Source organism: Leguminivora glycinivorella, chromosome 17 (assembly GCF_023078275.1).
Source record: "Leguminivora glycinivorella isolate SPB_JAAS2020 chromosome 17, LegGlyc_1.1, whole genome shotgun sequence".
Classification (NCBI taxonomy): Eukaryota; Metazoa; Arthropoda; class Insecta; order Lepidoptera; family Tortricidae; genus Leguminivora; species Leguminivora glycinivorella.
Genome location: NC_062987.1, coordinates 7,598,810 through 7,613,855, shown reverse-complemented (window position 1 = coordinate 7,613,855; position 15,046 = coordinate 7,598,810).

Here is a 15,046-nt window from a genome sequence, read left to right as displayed (position 1 = left end):
AAGAGTGAGATATGACAGGTCGACTGTTCACGTTTTTGACAGGCGGTAACTGTGAGGTAACCGAGAGGGGGTGGGCGGCACTTTCAGCGGGGAGAGGGAGTGGCCATACTGTACGATAGTACTCTTTATTAACTATACTGTGCTAGTGCTCTAGATATAGACGTACTTCATATTAAGGTACAGCGGGGCAAATGTAACTGGTCCATTTTTTCATGATATACAATGTTTGCATTATTAAATAGAATGTCCACCGGTTATAATTATATGGTAAGCGTGTTCAGTGGATACCTGTAGAACTCAAACATCATAGTGTAATAATGGAAAAAAATGGATTAGTTACAGTTGCCCCCCAGTCGAGATTTGCCCCGCTGTACCTTACAATATTTTTGTTAATTGATAATGCTTTCTTTAGTCGTAAAAACACTAGAGACGAGATACTGAAACCTTAGAGGCTGCTATTAAAATGAAGACAAACGTAAATAAAATCATACGTTTCAAAGTTAAAATGTACTTACCTAAATGAATTATTCTCACTTACACGAACACATGAATTCATGATTAGCAACCCACCTAGATAATCTAAAATTCCAAAAGAGCAACAAACTTAACCACAAAATTAAAATTTTGAAAAAAACCCCCGATCGCGACATAGTAGACCGATTTTCATGAAACATGGCTAAGAACACTCTTGACTAACTCAGCTTTCAGACAAAAAAAAACTAAATCTAAATCGGTTCATCCGTTCGGGAGCTACGATACCACAGACAGACACACACACAGACAGACAAACAGACAGACACGTCAAACTTATAACACCCCGTCGTTTTTGCGTCGGGGGTTAAAAATGAAGACAAATGTAAATAAAATCATACGTTTCAAAGTTAAAAGGTACTTTACATAAATGAATTATTCTCACTTACACGAACACATGAATTCATGATTAGCAACCCACCTAGATAATCTAAAATTCCAAAAGAGCAACAAACTTAACCACAAAATTAAAATTTTGAAAAAAAAACCCCGATCGCGACATAGTAGACCGATTTTCATGAAACATGGCTAAGAACACTCCTGACTAACTCAGCTTTCAGACAAAAAAAACTAAATCTAAATCGGTTCATCCGTTCGGGAGCTACGATACCACAGACAGACACACACACAGACAGACACGTCAAACTTATAACACCCCGTCGTTTTTGCGTCGGGGGTTAAAAATGAAGACAAATGTAAATAAAATCATACGTTTCAAAGTTAAAAGGTACTTTACATAAATGAATTATTCTCACTTACACGAACACATGAATTCATGATTAGCAACCCACCTAGATAATCTAAAATTCTAAAAGAGCAACAAAAAGACAGTGTCTGAAATTAAATTTTAACTAAAAACACTCGAAACGGTAAAGTGCGCCTTTTGCCGGGTTGTGTATTTAACGCGGATGTGAATTTTGCCGCATCCGGCCAAAAATTAATGAGCTTTCTTCCGCTTACTTAATTAACTGCCGTGGCCGGAGTTTACAGGCTGAATAAATTAAAATTAATATTTCGCACTCGTTAAGTGTCGCCTTTATTAAGGTATGATTTGTAACACCCGACTTTGTGCAATTTTGAACAGACGTCACATGACTTATTCCATTTTTTTTTTTGGCGAGTACGAATAACTTTTATTAATTGGATTGGTCCTACACACACAGAAACTTATATAATATATCAATTTGCACGGAAACTTATATAATATATCTATATATTACAAAAAAAACATTATTGATAGTTTCTTGATATTTTATGTAATTAATTGATTTTATTTTCTAAGTATAATAAGAGCTATAATGGTGATATATGTAAATGTATAATTATGTATAGTGACAATGTATGCTTAATACAAATAAAGATGAATATGAATATGAATATAAAATATTGATTTTAGTTTAAACGTGGAAGGGCGGCACCGTCGTAAAAACCGAGTCATCGGGTGATGGCCTTGAAGCGTTGGCGTGTGCCTGCTGGTCGCGCGTATTACGCCGTGTCTTGCGTGGCCGTCGCCGTTGCGTCTCATACTTCCATATCGATAAGGTTTGATTTCGTATGCGTCGCATCGCCGTTGCGCGGCCATCGCGCGACCGTCACCCACGCAAGTGACACGGCGTTAGGTACAGCAATATTGATGCGTGCATCACGATGCCAGCCTATATTGTGGTTAAGGAACGGCTCCAACGTTCGGATATTGTTTCGGCCATGTGTTTTATAAAGTTATACTATAGTCTGTATCATTAGGTACTTAATTTAAATAAATGTAAACAAAGTCTACCCTCACAAAGCTCCCTATGCCAGTTGAGGGTAAATTTTAACATTACACGACCAAATAAGAAGGTTACAGAAAGGTTTCTCAGTGACAGATAAGCTTGGTTTTTGTATTTGGTTCAAATTATTTGTTTACATTATTTTGAACGCCTAAAAACACAGAGTATAGCTTCTGTTTGTAGGTTTAGGAATAGGTAAGTACCCAACACCTATGTACAATTTGCGTCCAATTACATATTTTTTTGTTTTTTTTTCTCCTATTTTACAAAAGCCAAGCTTTGGAAAGCCATTTCATTAGTAGAAAAGGGCAAATTTTAAAAGTACGTATAGGCACGAAGTTCGGAGGAAATAGACTGGAGGACGCCTTCGTGTAGCATTTGCTTAAAAGTAAGACCGCTTTCTCACTTGTCGGCGTGGAACGTATAGGCACGAAGTTCGGAGGAAATAGACTGGAGGACGCCTTCGTGTAGCATTTGCTTAAAAGTAAGACCGCTTTCTCACTTGTCGGCGTGGAATCGGTATACGTATAAGTATAGTATGTAAAAAAAACCCTGTTTTTTTAATAGGTATTAGTTTTAGTCCCCTCTATAGATAACGTACAGTAACCTTGTTAATACATCATTAGTCCACTACGCGCTCCCAATATTTTGACGTTAGCAAAATATAATATAAGGCCATTAATCCATTGGATGGCCACGTGGCGTCGCGAATGCTTACACACCCGTCGAACGAGTGAAATATGGATGGTGGCTCCCTAAGGCACCGTTCACACCGACTCTGTTGGCTTATTAATGAATAAAAAGTGCAGTGAAGTGATTTATCGATAAAATTGGTGTTTGGTTTATACGGTTTGTCTGTGGGTTTATGTCAAAAGTAAATTGAATAGGCACCAAGGGTAATCGAATTTAAACAATCCAGCATAAATTATTAATTTTCATATTTCCTTAGTCCTTAGAGACATGATCCATTCTTTTGAAAGGTAGCAATATTAAGTATTTCATTACTTGATTTGGTTTTTGGAGCTTAGTGATCATAGAGACTAAAGGCCATGAGACCTGCTTTGGTGCACGATGAAGAAAACTAAATGATCAATTAGTAAGCACATTTACAACTAAATAAATAAATATTGGGTACATCTTACACAGATCAACTTAGCCCCAAACTAAGCAAAGCTTGTACTATGAGTATAACTACTGCATAAACGAGCTGTGTAAACGAGACTCGATGTGGACGATGATCGCGCGACCGCCGTCATCGCATCGCATCGCTTATCATCCATAGTTCATCGACGTCGCCTACTTAAGACACTTCCATAGAGATCGAAGGTTTGATGTCGTCGCGCCGCGTCGCATAGCCGTCGCTGGACCGCCGTCCACGCAAGTCACGGCGCAAAGTGCGTAACCGACACATCATTCCATCAGGTGCCGTAGCCGAATGGCATTTCTGCGACGCGAAACGAAAACGAATCGCCGCGAAAGGTATTCTGGCTCTGTCGCGCCAATATGCACGAGCGATAGAGATAGATAGCTATGAAAGAGATATTATCGTAAGCGTTTCGTGAGCGTTTTGTGCATTCGGCTACGCACACTGAATCTCCATCATTGTATTATGGTACGGGTATCACGAGACGAATCGACGAATCTAAGTGGCGAGGAAAGCCCTACCACACAATAAGGGAAACAGAGGTCACCATGCATGGTGATTTAAAACAGACAACCAGGCAACCTATTGTTATGGGAATTTAGAATACATGCGAGAGTGATATTCCTTATAAGGATTCTATTAGTAAATGCTTGTATTTCATAGTCAGTTTGTGAGCGCCGCCTTACGTTTGTTACGACCCAACCGGCGTATAAAGCCTGCTCATACATCGCGATAGGAGGAGGGTTAACGCTTGTTTAGCAGTGGCTACTATGAGTTTTTAATACGATACTCGATAGCGTCACTGATAACACATTGATTGTATGGACTAATGACTGAATGAATCTCACAGCCGGTTTAGATCCTCTTAGCCTTCGGAGAGATGTTGGCTCTCTGTGCTTGTTCTACCGTTTGTACAACGGGGAATGTTCTGGTGAACTCTTTGACTTGGTGCCACCGTCGCGCTTTTATCACCGCAGCTCCCGCCAAAGAAACAAAGTTCATCCTCACTTTCTCGACACGTGGCAAACCAAGAACAAACGGGCCTCCCGCTCGTTTTTGCCCAGAACGTGCAAGTTGTGGAATGAGCTTCCTTCTGAGGTGTTTCCTTTGCGCTATGACATGGGGTTCTTCAAGAAGCAGGTATTTAGGGTTCTCAAAGGTCGGCAACGCATAAGTGGCTCCCATGATGTTGCTTATGTCCATGGGCGGCGATGACTGCTTACCATCAGGCGGCTCGTCTGCTCGTTTGCTGCCTATTTCATAAAAAAAAAAAAATGACCGCTTACAAATGGATTCTTACAAGACCTAGTTACACACATTTCTAGTGACGTTTATGCAATCTAGTAATCAGTATTGTCTCACTTAGAAAAGTAGGTACCTACACTCGGTTCTATTACTCAGGGGAGGTTAAAAATGATAAGGTTATCTTTAACGTATTTTCACCATTGCTTTTGCATTATTACACAAATTACAGTATTTGTTACACTCTTTTAACTTTTTAGATAGATAAATAGATAGATAGATAAATGATTTATTGTCACAACATGGTCGTTACAATGTATCCTTATGATATATCTTAAAATTATATGTAACCTCATCACTGAAAGGTTAGCTCGAAAAGATCCCTTATAGGGATAGGGTTCGCCTTATAAGTTTTTTTTTTTTGACATGATATTTGCTGTTTGGCCACGCCTGGGGCCAGTTACAGCTTCGGCGTGAGTGATAAGAAGGAGAGATGAAAGTTACAGAGTGGAAGAATAGAAGATAGAATAGTATAGAGAAGTGAAGTATACAATTTAACACAAGCTATAAGTTTACATTATATAATTCAATTTTGCAATGTTTGGTAGGATATTTATTATTGTTGTGAGTCACGCCGTGTCTTGCGCGGGCGACGGTCGCGCGACCGTCGCCGTCGCGTCTCATACTTCCATATCGATAAGGTTTGATTTCGTATGCGTCGCATCGCCGTCGCGCGACCATCGCGCGACCGTCGCCCACGCAAGCCACGGCGTCAGTAATGTCAGTATACAAATCAAGACAATCTAATGACCTAGTCGCCTTATAAGGGTAGGGGTAGGGTTTGCCTTTATATTTCACTTATAATTGTATGTTTTTTTAATACATGTTTTTGTACAGTGAGCTGCAAAAGAGCATGAAGAATTTTTCAATTAATTCGTTCATAATTTCTCCATGCAATTTCACTGTACAATAGAAAGTTACTACTACTGATGATGATGATTATGAAGTAGTATTCTAAAACGATCAAACATGGCTATAAGAACACTCCCGACTAATTCAGCTTTCAAACCAAAAAGGCTCCCTAAGTCTAAATAGGTCCATCCGTTCATGAGCTACAATGCCACAGACAGGCATAAACACAGACAGACAGACACCGCCGTCGTTTTTGCACTCATAGTAGAGGCTCGGCTCATACAGATTGGAGGAGCTAACGCTCGTTTAGCAGTTTATTCAACAATTATAACGACTTGCGCCGCACGGGGGAAAGTTGGAGCCCTCACGTGATGCAAATTATTTTAGATAATTATCTTGCTTATCTATTTTAACCCGAGGGTGCCTTACGGTAGTGACTTTAATCGTGCGATTATAATGAAATAATGTGTAATTATGCTAGTAATTGGCACTATTGGTAAGTTAAACGATTTATTTATAATTTATGCTATGGTAGTTTAGTTTTGAACCGTGCGCTATAACCTACACGTGACTCGTGGTACTAAAAGTTTAATAATAATTGATTAGTAATTCAATTACTTACCTAAAAGAGATTAAGATAACCTACGCTAGTTTACTTGTCATTAATATCAGATAGTTAGATCATGACTGACACAGTGTAGGTTTTCCTCCTTCAAAAAAGTGGGCTGGTTTGGTAAAATAATATTGTGCACATATTTTAATAATTTAGGAGTAAGTAGTAATTTTTACATAAGACATTGGCAGAAGTAGGTAACTAAGCAACATCATGTTGTGTGTCTTAAAACTAATTCACAATGTTTCAACTTGGGAGTACTTACTCTGAAAAAAAACTCTCATTAGGCACTGGTCCCACCGCGAGCTAGTAAGCTATGAGCTACCGGCTATAAAAACGAACAAAAGATAATCACTCCCTTGTAAATAAAAGAGACACGGCGATGTTTATAGTTACTCGCCCAGCGTTGAGCTATCAATATCGCTGTGTCTCTTTTATTTGCACGCGGGTGCTTATCTTTTGTTCGTTTTTATAGCCGATAGCTCGTAGCTTACTAGCTCGCGGTGGGACCAGTGCCTAAAATACAATACTTTATTTTCGTAAATTATTCAGTATTTCATATTCAATTATTTTGATCATAATTCTAAAAGCTATAATTCACGTGACTAATATTACCTGCAGGCAATTAGGAATCCATATTTTCACAATTAATTGTACTAATGAGGGTTTTCCTGAGATAAGTAAAGTTCTTCCAAAAATTTCGTGAATCACGCTACTAAAGAAATGTATTAGTTAGCACGAAGTTACGGTCCCGGTCCGCGCCGGAACGGCCCAATGACGTGCGTTTTCCGGTCCGGGACACTAGGGGGGAAAGAAAATTCCGATTTCCCACGTAATGTCAGACTGGCTCGGCCAAAGATATTATAAATAAAGATACTGTCCTCACTTTGGGGTGCAAAAGAATCGAATCGACGACGAGACGAATCGACGAATCTAAGTGGCGAGGAAAGCCCTACCACACAATAAGGGAAACAGAGGTCACCATGCATGGTGATTTAAAACAGACAACCAGGCAACCTATTGTTATGGGAATTTAGAATACATGCGAGAGTGATATTCCTTATAAGGATTCTATTAGTAAATGCTTGTATTTCATAGTCAGCCGGCCGGCGCCGGAACGGCCGAATGACGTGCGTTTTCCGGTCCGGGACACTAGGGGGGAAAGAAAATTCCAATTTCCCACGTAATATCAGACTGGCTCGGCCAAAGATATTATAAATAAAGATACTGTCCTCACTTTGGGGTGCAAAAAAGCGCTGGTGGCCTAGCGGTAAGAGCGTGCGACTTTCGATCCGGGGGTCGAACCCCTGCTCGTATTACCAATCAGTTTTTCGGAACTGTCATTTAATATATGCCAGTCGCTTTTTGTTGAAGGAAAACTTCGTGAGGAAACCGGACTATAATTCCAATAAGGCCTAGTTCTGTTATCCTTCGGGTTAGAAGGTCAGGTGCCGTAGCCGAATGGCTTTCCTGCGACGCGAAATGAAAACGAAACGCCGCGAAAGGTAGTCTGGCTCTGTCACGCCAATACGCAAGAGCGATAGAGATAGATATCTACAAGCGTTTCGTTTCGTGAGCGTTTCGTGAGCAAAAAATTCGGTTACATACCCGGATAACAATCGCTTTCGTAAAATTAGTGTCTACGCCAAATATTAGGATTTGTTGTCAAAGAGGACCCCAGGTTCTCATGAGCCGTGGCGAATGCCGGGATAACGCAAGGAGGAGGATGACTGCCATCACTTTGGGGATGAATTTTCTAATGGTGCTGATACCGCATTAATGTGTGGCATGTCCATAAGACAAGCGTGTTTGGGACGGTCAGAGCCACTCCTTCGCGCATGTTGTCAATAGGCATTCCACTGTCAACGCTTTGATTTCGCGCGTCAGTAAGTAAGGAAAATGCGCAGGCTTGGAACAGGTGGCACGCTATCGTTTCGGAGGCCAACATTCTGTTTGGATCACTGAACCATATTAGTTAGCGACCTTGTGAAAAATCACTGTTACATCAAATCTAACATACCTACACTAAATTCAAGTGCACGCGCAGCGCACTCTTGTGTAACTATGTGCGAAAATTAAATTATGAAAAACTAGCTTTTGCCCGCGGCTTCGCTCGCGTTAGAAAGAGACAAAAAGTAGCCTATGTCACTCTCCATCCCTTCAACTATCTCCACTTAAAAAATCACGACAATTCGTTGCTCCGTTTTGCCGTGAAAGACAAACAAACAAACAGACACACACACTTTCCCATTTATAATATTAGTATGGATTGTATAAATAAATTGTCTAATGCGAAAATTTATCAAACATGATATGTATCTTCGTAGTTATAGAAATAAATACTCGTACGGAGGAATTTCTTGTGCTGCTTTTGTACAAATAAAACCTAACATACTACATATAATTATATTATATATCATTGGCCACAGCTAGGGATAATATTGTATTCCATTCCCGAAATAATTCTGCCGTCCGTCAAAAATAATAAATTGCCTGGTCCGGGTGGTGGCAATTTTCTAGTTAGCCGCGCCGCGTTTCATTTGTGATTATTGTAATGGTTACCTAGTTTCCTAATGAAGGACTTATTTTTATACGGCATGTAATGTAATTATTTTTAATAAATCAAATTGATATCGCGAAAAGGAAAAAAACCCAACATATTCGGATGAAGAGCGTAGGTACTTTCGGACTTATTATGATAATTGGCATATAAGAAATTCCGAGTAACAAGAAGTAGATTGATTTCTATCGAATCATTTTCCTAAATATGTGTGTAATATGTTATCTTAGCTGATTGACGGAGTGCTACAAAAGAGCAGGATAAAAAACACAGGTATTAAATTTTTCAGTGTTTTTCACAGTGCAAGCGCGGATCCAGCTTCGTGCCCAGGGGGGGGGGTCACGTGGTAAAGGCCCAGGCCCCCCGGGGGGGGGTCACGTGGTCTATTTGTATGGCCAGCCTAGGCTCCATCATCCATCAAGTCATGACCCCCATGACCCCCCCCCCACCCCTGGATCCGCGCATGCCACAGTAGGTACACTACTTAAAGCAGGAGCCCATTTCTCAAAACTGAAAGTTACAAGCGGAAGCCTCTTTCCAACTCGTCATATTAGACATTGACTACCGCTTGTAAATTGTAACTTGCAGCTTCGAGAAATGGGCCCCAGAACCAAATGATCGACTTTGTAACAATGTGTTTATTTAAAACACGCGTTGTGCTGTGTCATGTAGTAGAGTTTGCTGTGCACATACACCTGTATAGGTATTGGCACCTACCGATCAGTAAGATATTATCTTAAGACATGCAAGAAAAGAGCTTACCTAACTCCCCTTATACTGGCTGGCAAAGCACTTCCATACACTGGTGTTGTGAACTGTTCACAGGTGACATTAAATTGCTTACCATCAGTACTTCTTTACAATAAATAAAACTATACATATAATACTAAATCATGATCTTCCTTGCGTTATCCCGGCATTTACCACGGCTCATGGGAGCCTGGTCTAATCCCAATATTTGTCGTAGGCTAGTTTTATGAAAGCGACTACCATCTGACCTTCCAACCAGAAGGGTAACTAGACCCTATTAACATAATTATTCCGACTAAACATTCCTATAAAATTTGATCGTGATTAAACAAAACTTGTTACACTAAACTCTCCATATTTCCATCAAAGCTCATCTCAAAACGGGAAGCTCGCGGGCAATTATTCGAATCGATCGGGAACAATTACGTAATCGAAGGTACTCGAAGTTTAATGACTCCCGTTGTAAGACAAACTGTTGAGCCACTGGACACGGGCCACGAAGATGTACAGATGTTGGAAGAGACGTTTTATTTAATCCATACTAATATTATAAATGGGAAAGTGTGTGTCTGTTTGTTTGTCCGTCTTGCACGGCAAAACGGAGCGACGAAATGACGTGATTTTTTTAGTGAAGATAGTTGAAGGGAGGAGAGTAATATAGGTAGCTAGGCTACTTTTTGTCTCTTGCTAACGTGAGCGAAGTCGCGGGCAAAAGCTAGTTTGTAATAAATTGTTTTCTTTAACATAGTCACAATGAAAAAAACATACAGTAATAATATTTATTACCTCCGTAACAACTTAAGTAAGTATCACAAATCGATGATTCTGATTTCCCAGTGTTCACACATTGGCGACCACCTTGACTTTTCTTATTTTAGTAAAGAATTTAATAAAATAGATAAATTTTACTCGTATTCTACAGATTGGTATTTGCCCTCTTCAAATAGTCGAAGGCTCAGCTCGATTATATTTCATCGGAGACAATACACACCACTACATAGATTATCAATTTACACATTTTAATCCTGAGTTGGGTCCATTCGTGATGCGCACTTAATGCTCTGTTCTCTGTTTATTTTTTCTTTTCTAGTCTGTGCATGTACTACTGTACATACCTATGTGGCTGTGATTGTCACGAATAAATGTCTTTTATCTTCATCTTTACATTTTTTGAAATTTAAAGAAAATCGCGATTTTACATGACAAAAATGTCACCGATTACATAACCAGTCCCTTCCAGTATTGTAAAAGTCTTCAAACTGGACTCGGCCAAGTTTTAATTAAAGCGAATATCTCGCACGGGCTGAATGTGGACATTCCCTAATGGTGTTTAGCCGGGGTAATAAACGAACTTGCCTATTTGAGTTCCCAACTCAGGTTAGCAAGGATTTATTAGTCGCTTATTGTTCAAACAAATTGGTTATTTCTAACTTTACGCGTTTACAATTTACGACTTTATATTGTTACAAGGTTATGTAATAGGTATGGAAAAAGTTATAACAACCAAAGCGGCAGCATTTACATAGATAGCGTAGGTAAGATCCGCCTGAGATAACAAATTATTATTTTAGAAATTATTATTAAAATCTTTAAAAAATTAGATAACAATAAACTTGAAACACTCTACTGGATAAGAAGGTATACCTCACATATGGATATGGTATGTAAACATTATAAAAACAAGTTAGACTGGACCCGAGATTCTAGCACTACGTTTTCTATAGAAATCATGATAACCTGCTAGGTACTTTCTCCTAGGGAAATTCAAACGTACACCATCATCAAAACGACATCCGAAATATTCCATTCAGTCATCGTGAGTCTCACCCGCGCGAATACATCGGCTACTTGCAAGCAGGACTAAAATGTATGACATTTATAAGTCCGAACCGAAAGCCATTCTTCAGATTGTCTTAATGAAATCAGTGTATTAAGTTAGAATTTGCCTGATAATAATTTAGTACCGGTAGCTCCAAATCAGGCACGGTTTGGTCTAACAACATTAACTTAACTACTTTCACCCAAACCTGCGGTGAAAAATTCTTACCTGATGATGATCATCAAATTTAATCAAGTTTTAACAATCCATCTATTCACAACTCATTAAAACTACATACACTTACGAAGAAATTAAAAATAAAACAGAAGTACGAGTATCTATCCGTCACGCAAAGCTAAACCCCTCAGAGAACCCCCCATCATTAGGAGTAGGCACGCAAAGGGAAATTATCCTCACTTAACCCTCCTGGAGGCGTTAACTGGCACCTCAGAGGAGAGCCCTCCGCGACGATTACTTTATTATACGGATTGGAACCGTTGGACGTGCTGCCACAATTTTTAGCGGATATTGCGGGATATTTAAAAGGTTAAAACGCCGTCTCCAGGGTACCTAAGCATTTTTTATTGAGGTTTTTTAGTGAATCCAGTTTATGCAATGATTTTCTTATAATGACAACTGGTTGTCGATGCATATTGCACCCTTTTACTAACGTCCATAATGAGTAAACATAGCGATGCATATTCGCTTTCAGTTGTATGAAAATGTGACTCTCGTAGCTGCGATTCAAGTAAAATACTCTCGTCTTGTTGAAACTTTCTAATGGGTCGGCTACGCGCATGTGACACCCCTTGAGTTGCAGGCGTCCATAGGTTACGATGACCGCTTTTCAGCAGGCGGACCGTATACCTGTTTGCCACCGACGTGGTATAAAAAAAAGAATCTAAATCGGTGGTTTGAAAGGATAACGGTTCTAATATATTTGTCACAATCCCAATGTTGCACACACATACAGGACACAATTTTCACCTACTTAAAAAGATAATGTTTTGGTGTGTTTATTTTAATAGCTGTAACAAACAAGATACAATTGAACCTACATTAATCAAGTATTCTTGCGTACTCGACGTCTATCTTCAGACGGTTTGACTGCTCACCGTGAACCTTTAAACCTTTAATTTTGTCTCTTCAATTTGCGAACTGTAATGGCAATTGTTTTTCCGAATGAACGCCTCAAAATAACAATTCGGTAAGTTGCCGCCCTTGCCACCCTCCCTATTAGGCATTGTGTGAGCTGATTGCACCGATCAAAAAGTTTTCAAGTGTTAGTCGGACTTTGTATAGACAGTGTTCAATCGAACACTTCGATCATTCTTGATTTGTGAAAATCATGTAGAACGCCTAGTTAATATTAAATAAAAAACTCTACTACATATACATACCGCTCGCAGACGTTAATAACGACGTAAATAAGACTACAATATCTGCGCGACCGAGCTTCGCTCGGTTCTATTTTAATATATCACGTCTTAAAAAAAACTCTTATAAATACAAAAACAAAAAAAAAGACAAAAACAAAAACTTTATTGCTGGCCGGGATTCGAAACCCTGACACCTACGATCTATCTGCGTACATTAGACCGACCTCGTACGACTGAGCTAAGCGGAATCGATGCGCGCGCGGCGAAATTAACTACCATATTTTACGTTTACAAACGCGAAAGAAAAACTCATGAAAACTCAAAAATTCGCGTTTTCCGGGATCTAAGGCTACGCTAGATCGATTTTTCACCCCCGAAAACCCCCAAATAACAAATTTCAGCGAAATCGTTAGAGCGGTTTCCGAGATCGTCGGTATATATAAATAAAAACACATTTATTAACAAAAACACATACAAAAAATACAACTAAAATACCTCAGACATCATAAATACAATTAAAACTTAACCTAAAATTAAAACTAAATATAAAATACTTCCCCTAATTCACCACCCTCTGGCATGGTCGCCAGGACACTCGCAGCGTTTCCTCTCTGCACCGCCAAACTCAGCCTTTGTGCAAAAAAAATAAATAAATAAATATACTAGAATTGCTCGTTTAAAAGTATAAGACATGTAGGTACTACGGTACTTTTTCTCATGTTGCGTATTTTGTTTTACTAATTGACGCAAGTTCTTGGATTGAAAGTAGGTAGATCAAACGTATACTTAGGTACATTCATTAAAATTTGTAAACATCACCTTAGTAAACATGAAGTATATGCACGATGTTTAATTTTTATAACACTATCTGTTTATGTCTGAGTACTGTTGCAATGCACAAAATATTTCGGACGACCAATCAGATTGCATCACATGGCGCACAATTTCTGAATTACACCGACGCGTCGGCTCAAAATGACTCTCATATGCAAAGCAAAGCCTCATCGCATCAGCTCGTCATTACTATAACTGCTTTAAGAGTATTACAAACGACATAAACCGATTCGCGCTGGCCATACTGCCGCTTTCGTTGGAGCGGGCGAGTCCAAATAAAATCCAAGCCAGTGTAACATGAGCTTAATATTGGGTTGGTAAGAAAGTAATGAGCGAATCATAACCAATATTGTAATTTTTATTTAATTTATTATTTTAATCATTTATCAAAAATATAACGGCCTTCGTTATCTACTACTTGTCTCCATTGTTCTGGTAAAGAATGAATAGCATCGACGAAGAAGTTCTTAGGTTTAGATTAAAAAAACTCAGCTATGTACTGTCGTAGATGGGCTTCAACATTGAACTTTTTTTCATTCAAGGCATTGCTTAGCGATCTGAACAATGCGTAATCCGTAGGTGCCAAGTCTGGAGAGTACGGTGGATGAGGTATCACTTTCCAACCTAGCTCCAATAGCTTTAGCCGAGTCACTTTTGCAATGTGTGGGCGAGCATTGTCGTGTAAGAAAAAAACTTTAGCATGCTGTGGACGATTCTGACAGATTTTTTGGTTTAAATTTTCAAGCTGATTACAGTATACTGATGCGGTAACAGTCATTCCACTTGGTAGGAGTTCCCAGTGAATAATACCATGAATATCCCACCAAACGGACAGCATAACTTTTTTCGGGTGAGGCTCTGTTTTTGGTGCCTCTATTCCTTTTTCGTTTGGAGCTAGCCACTGACGTTTGCGTGTGTGATTTATATATAAGACCCATTTTTCATCTCCAGTGATAAGATGGTCCAACCAGTTGAATGTGCGGCGAAAAGACAGAAGTTGTATGCAGATATCGGCACGGCGGCTTAGTTTATCTCTATCAAGTTCGTGCGGTATCCAAACACTGTATTTGAAGTTTTTTCCCAACTCGTGTAAATGTGTTTCTATGGTGACATGAGAGCAGCCTAACTCGGTAGCAAGAGTACGACTCGTTAGCCTCGGATCTCCTTCAATTAAGGTTTTTAATTTGGCTACATCAATCTTCACCGGTCGACCAGACTTAGGTTGATCTGATAATGAAAAGTCGCCACTACGAAACCGCTGGAACCATCGCTTCGCCGTGGCCTCAGACACAACTTCAGGAGCAACACGCTGACATATATTACGCACTGCTTCGGCGGCTGAATGGCCAGACTGAAATTCATGTAGTAAGCAATGCCTTACATGCACTTTTAATTCGTCCATTTTCTTCCTTATATTAGCTCGGCGACAGCTAGTGAATGACTGACGAGAAACTGTGCGACTTGCCCTTTATATACTTTCGACCATAGAAGAT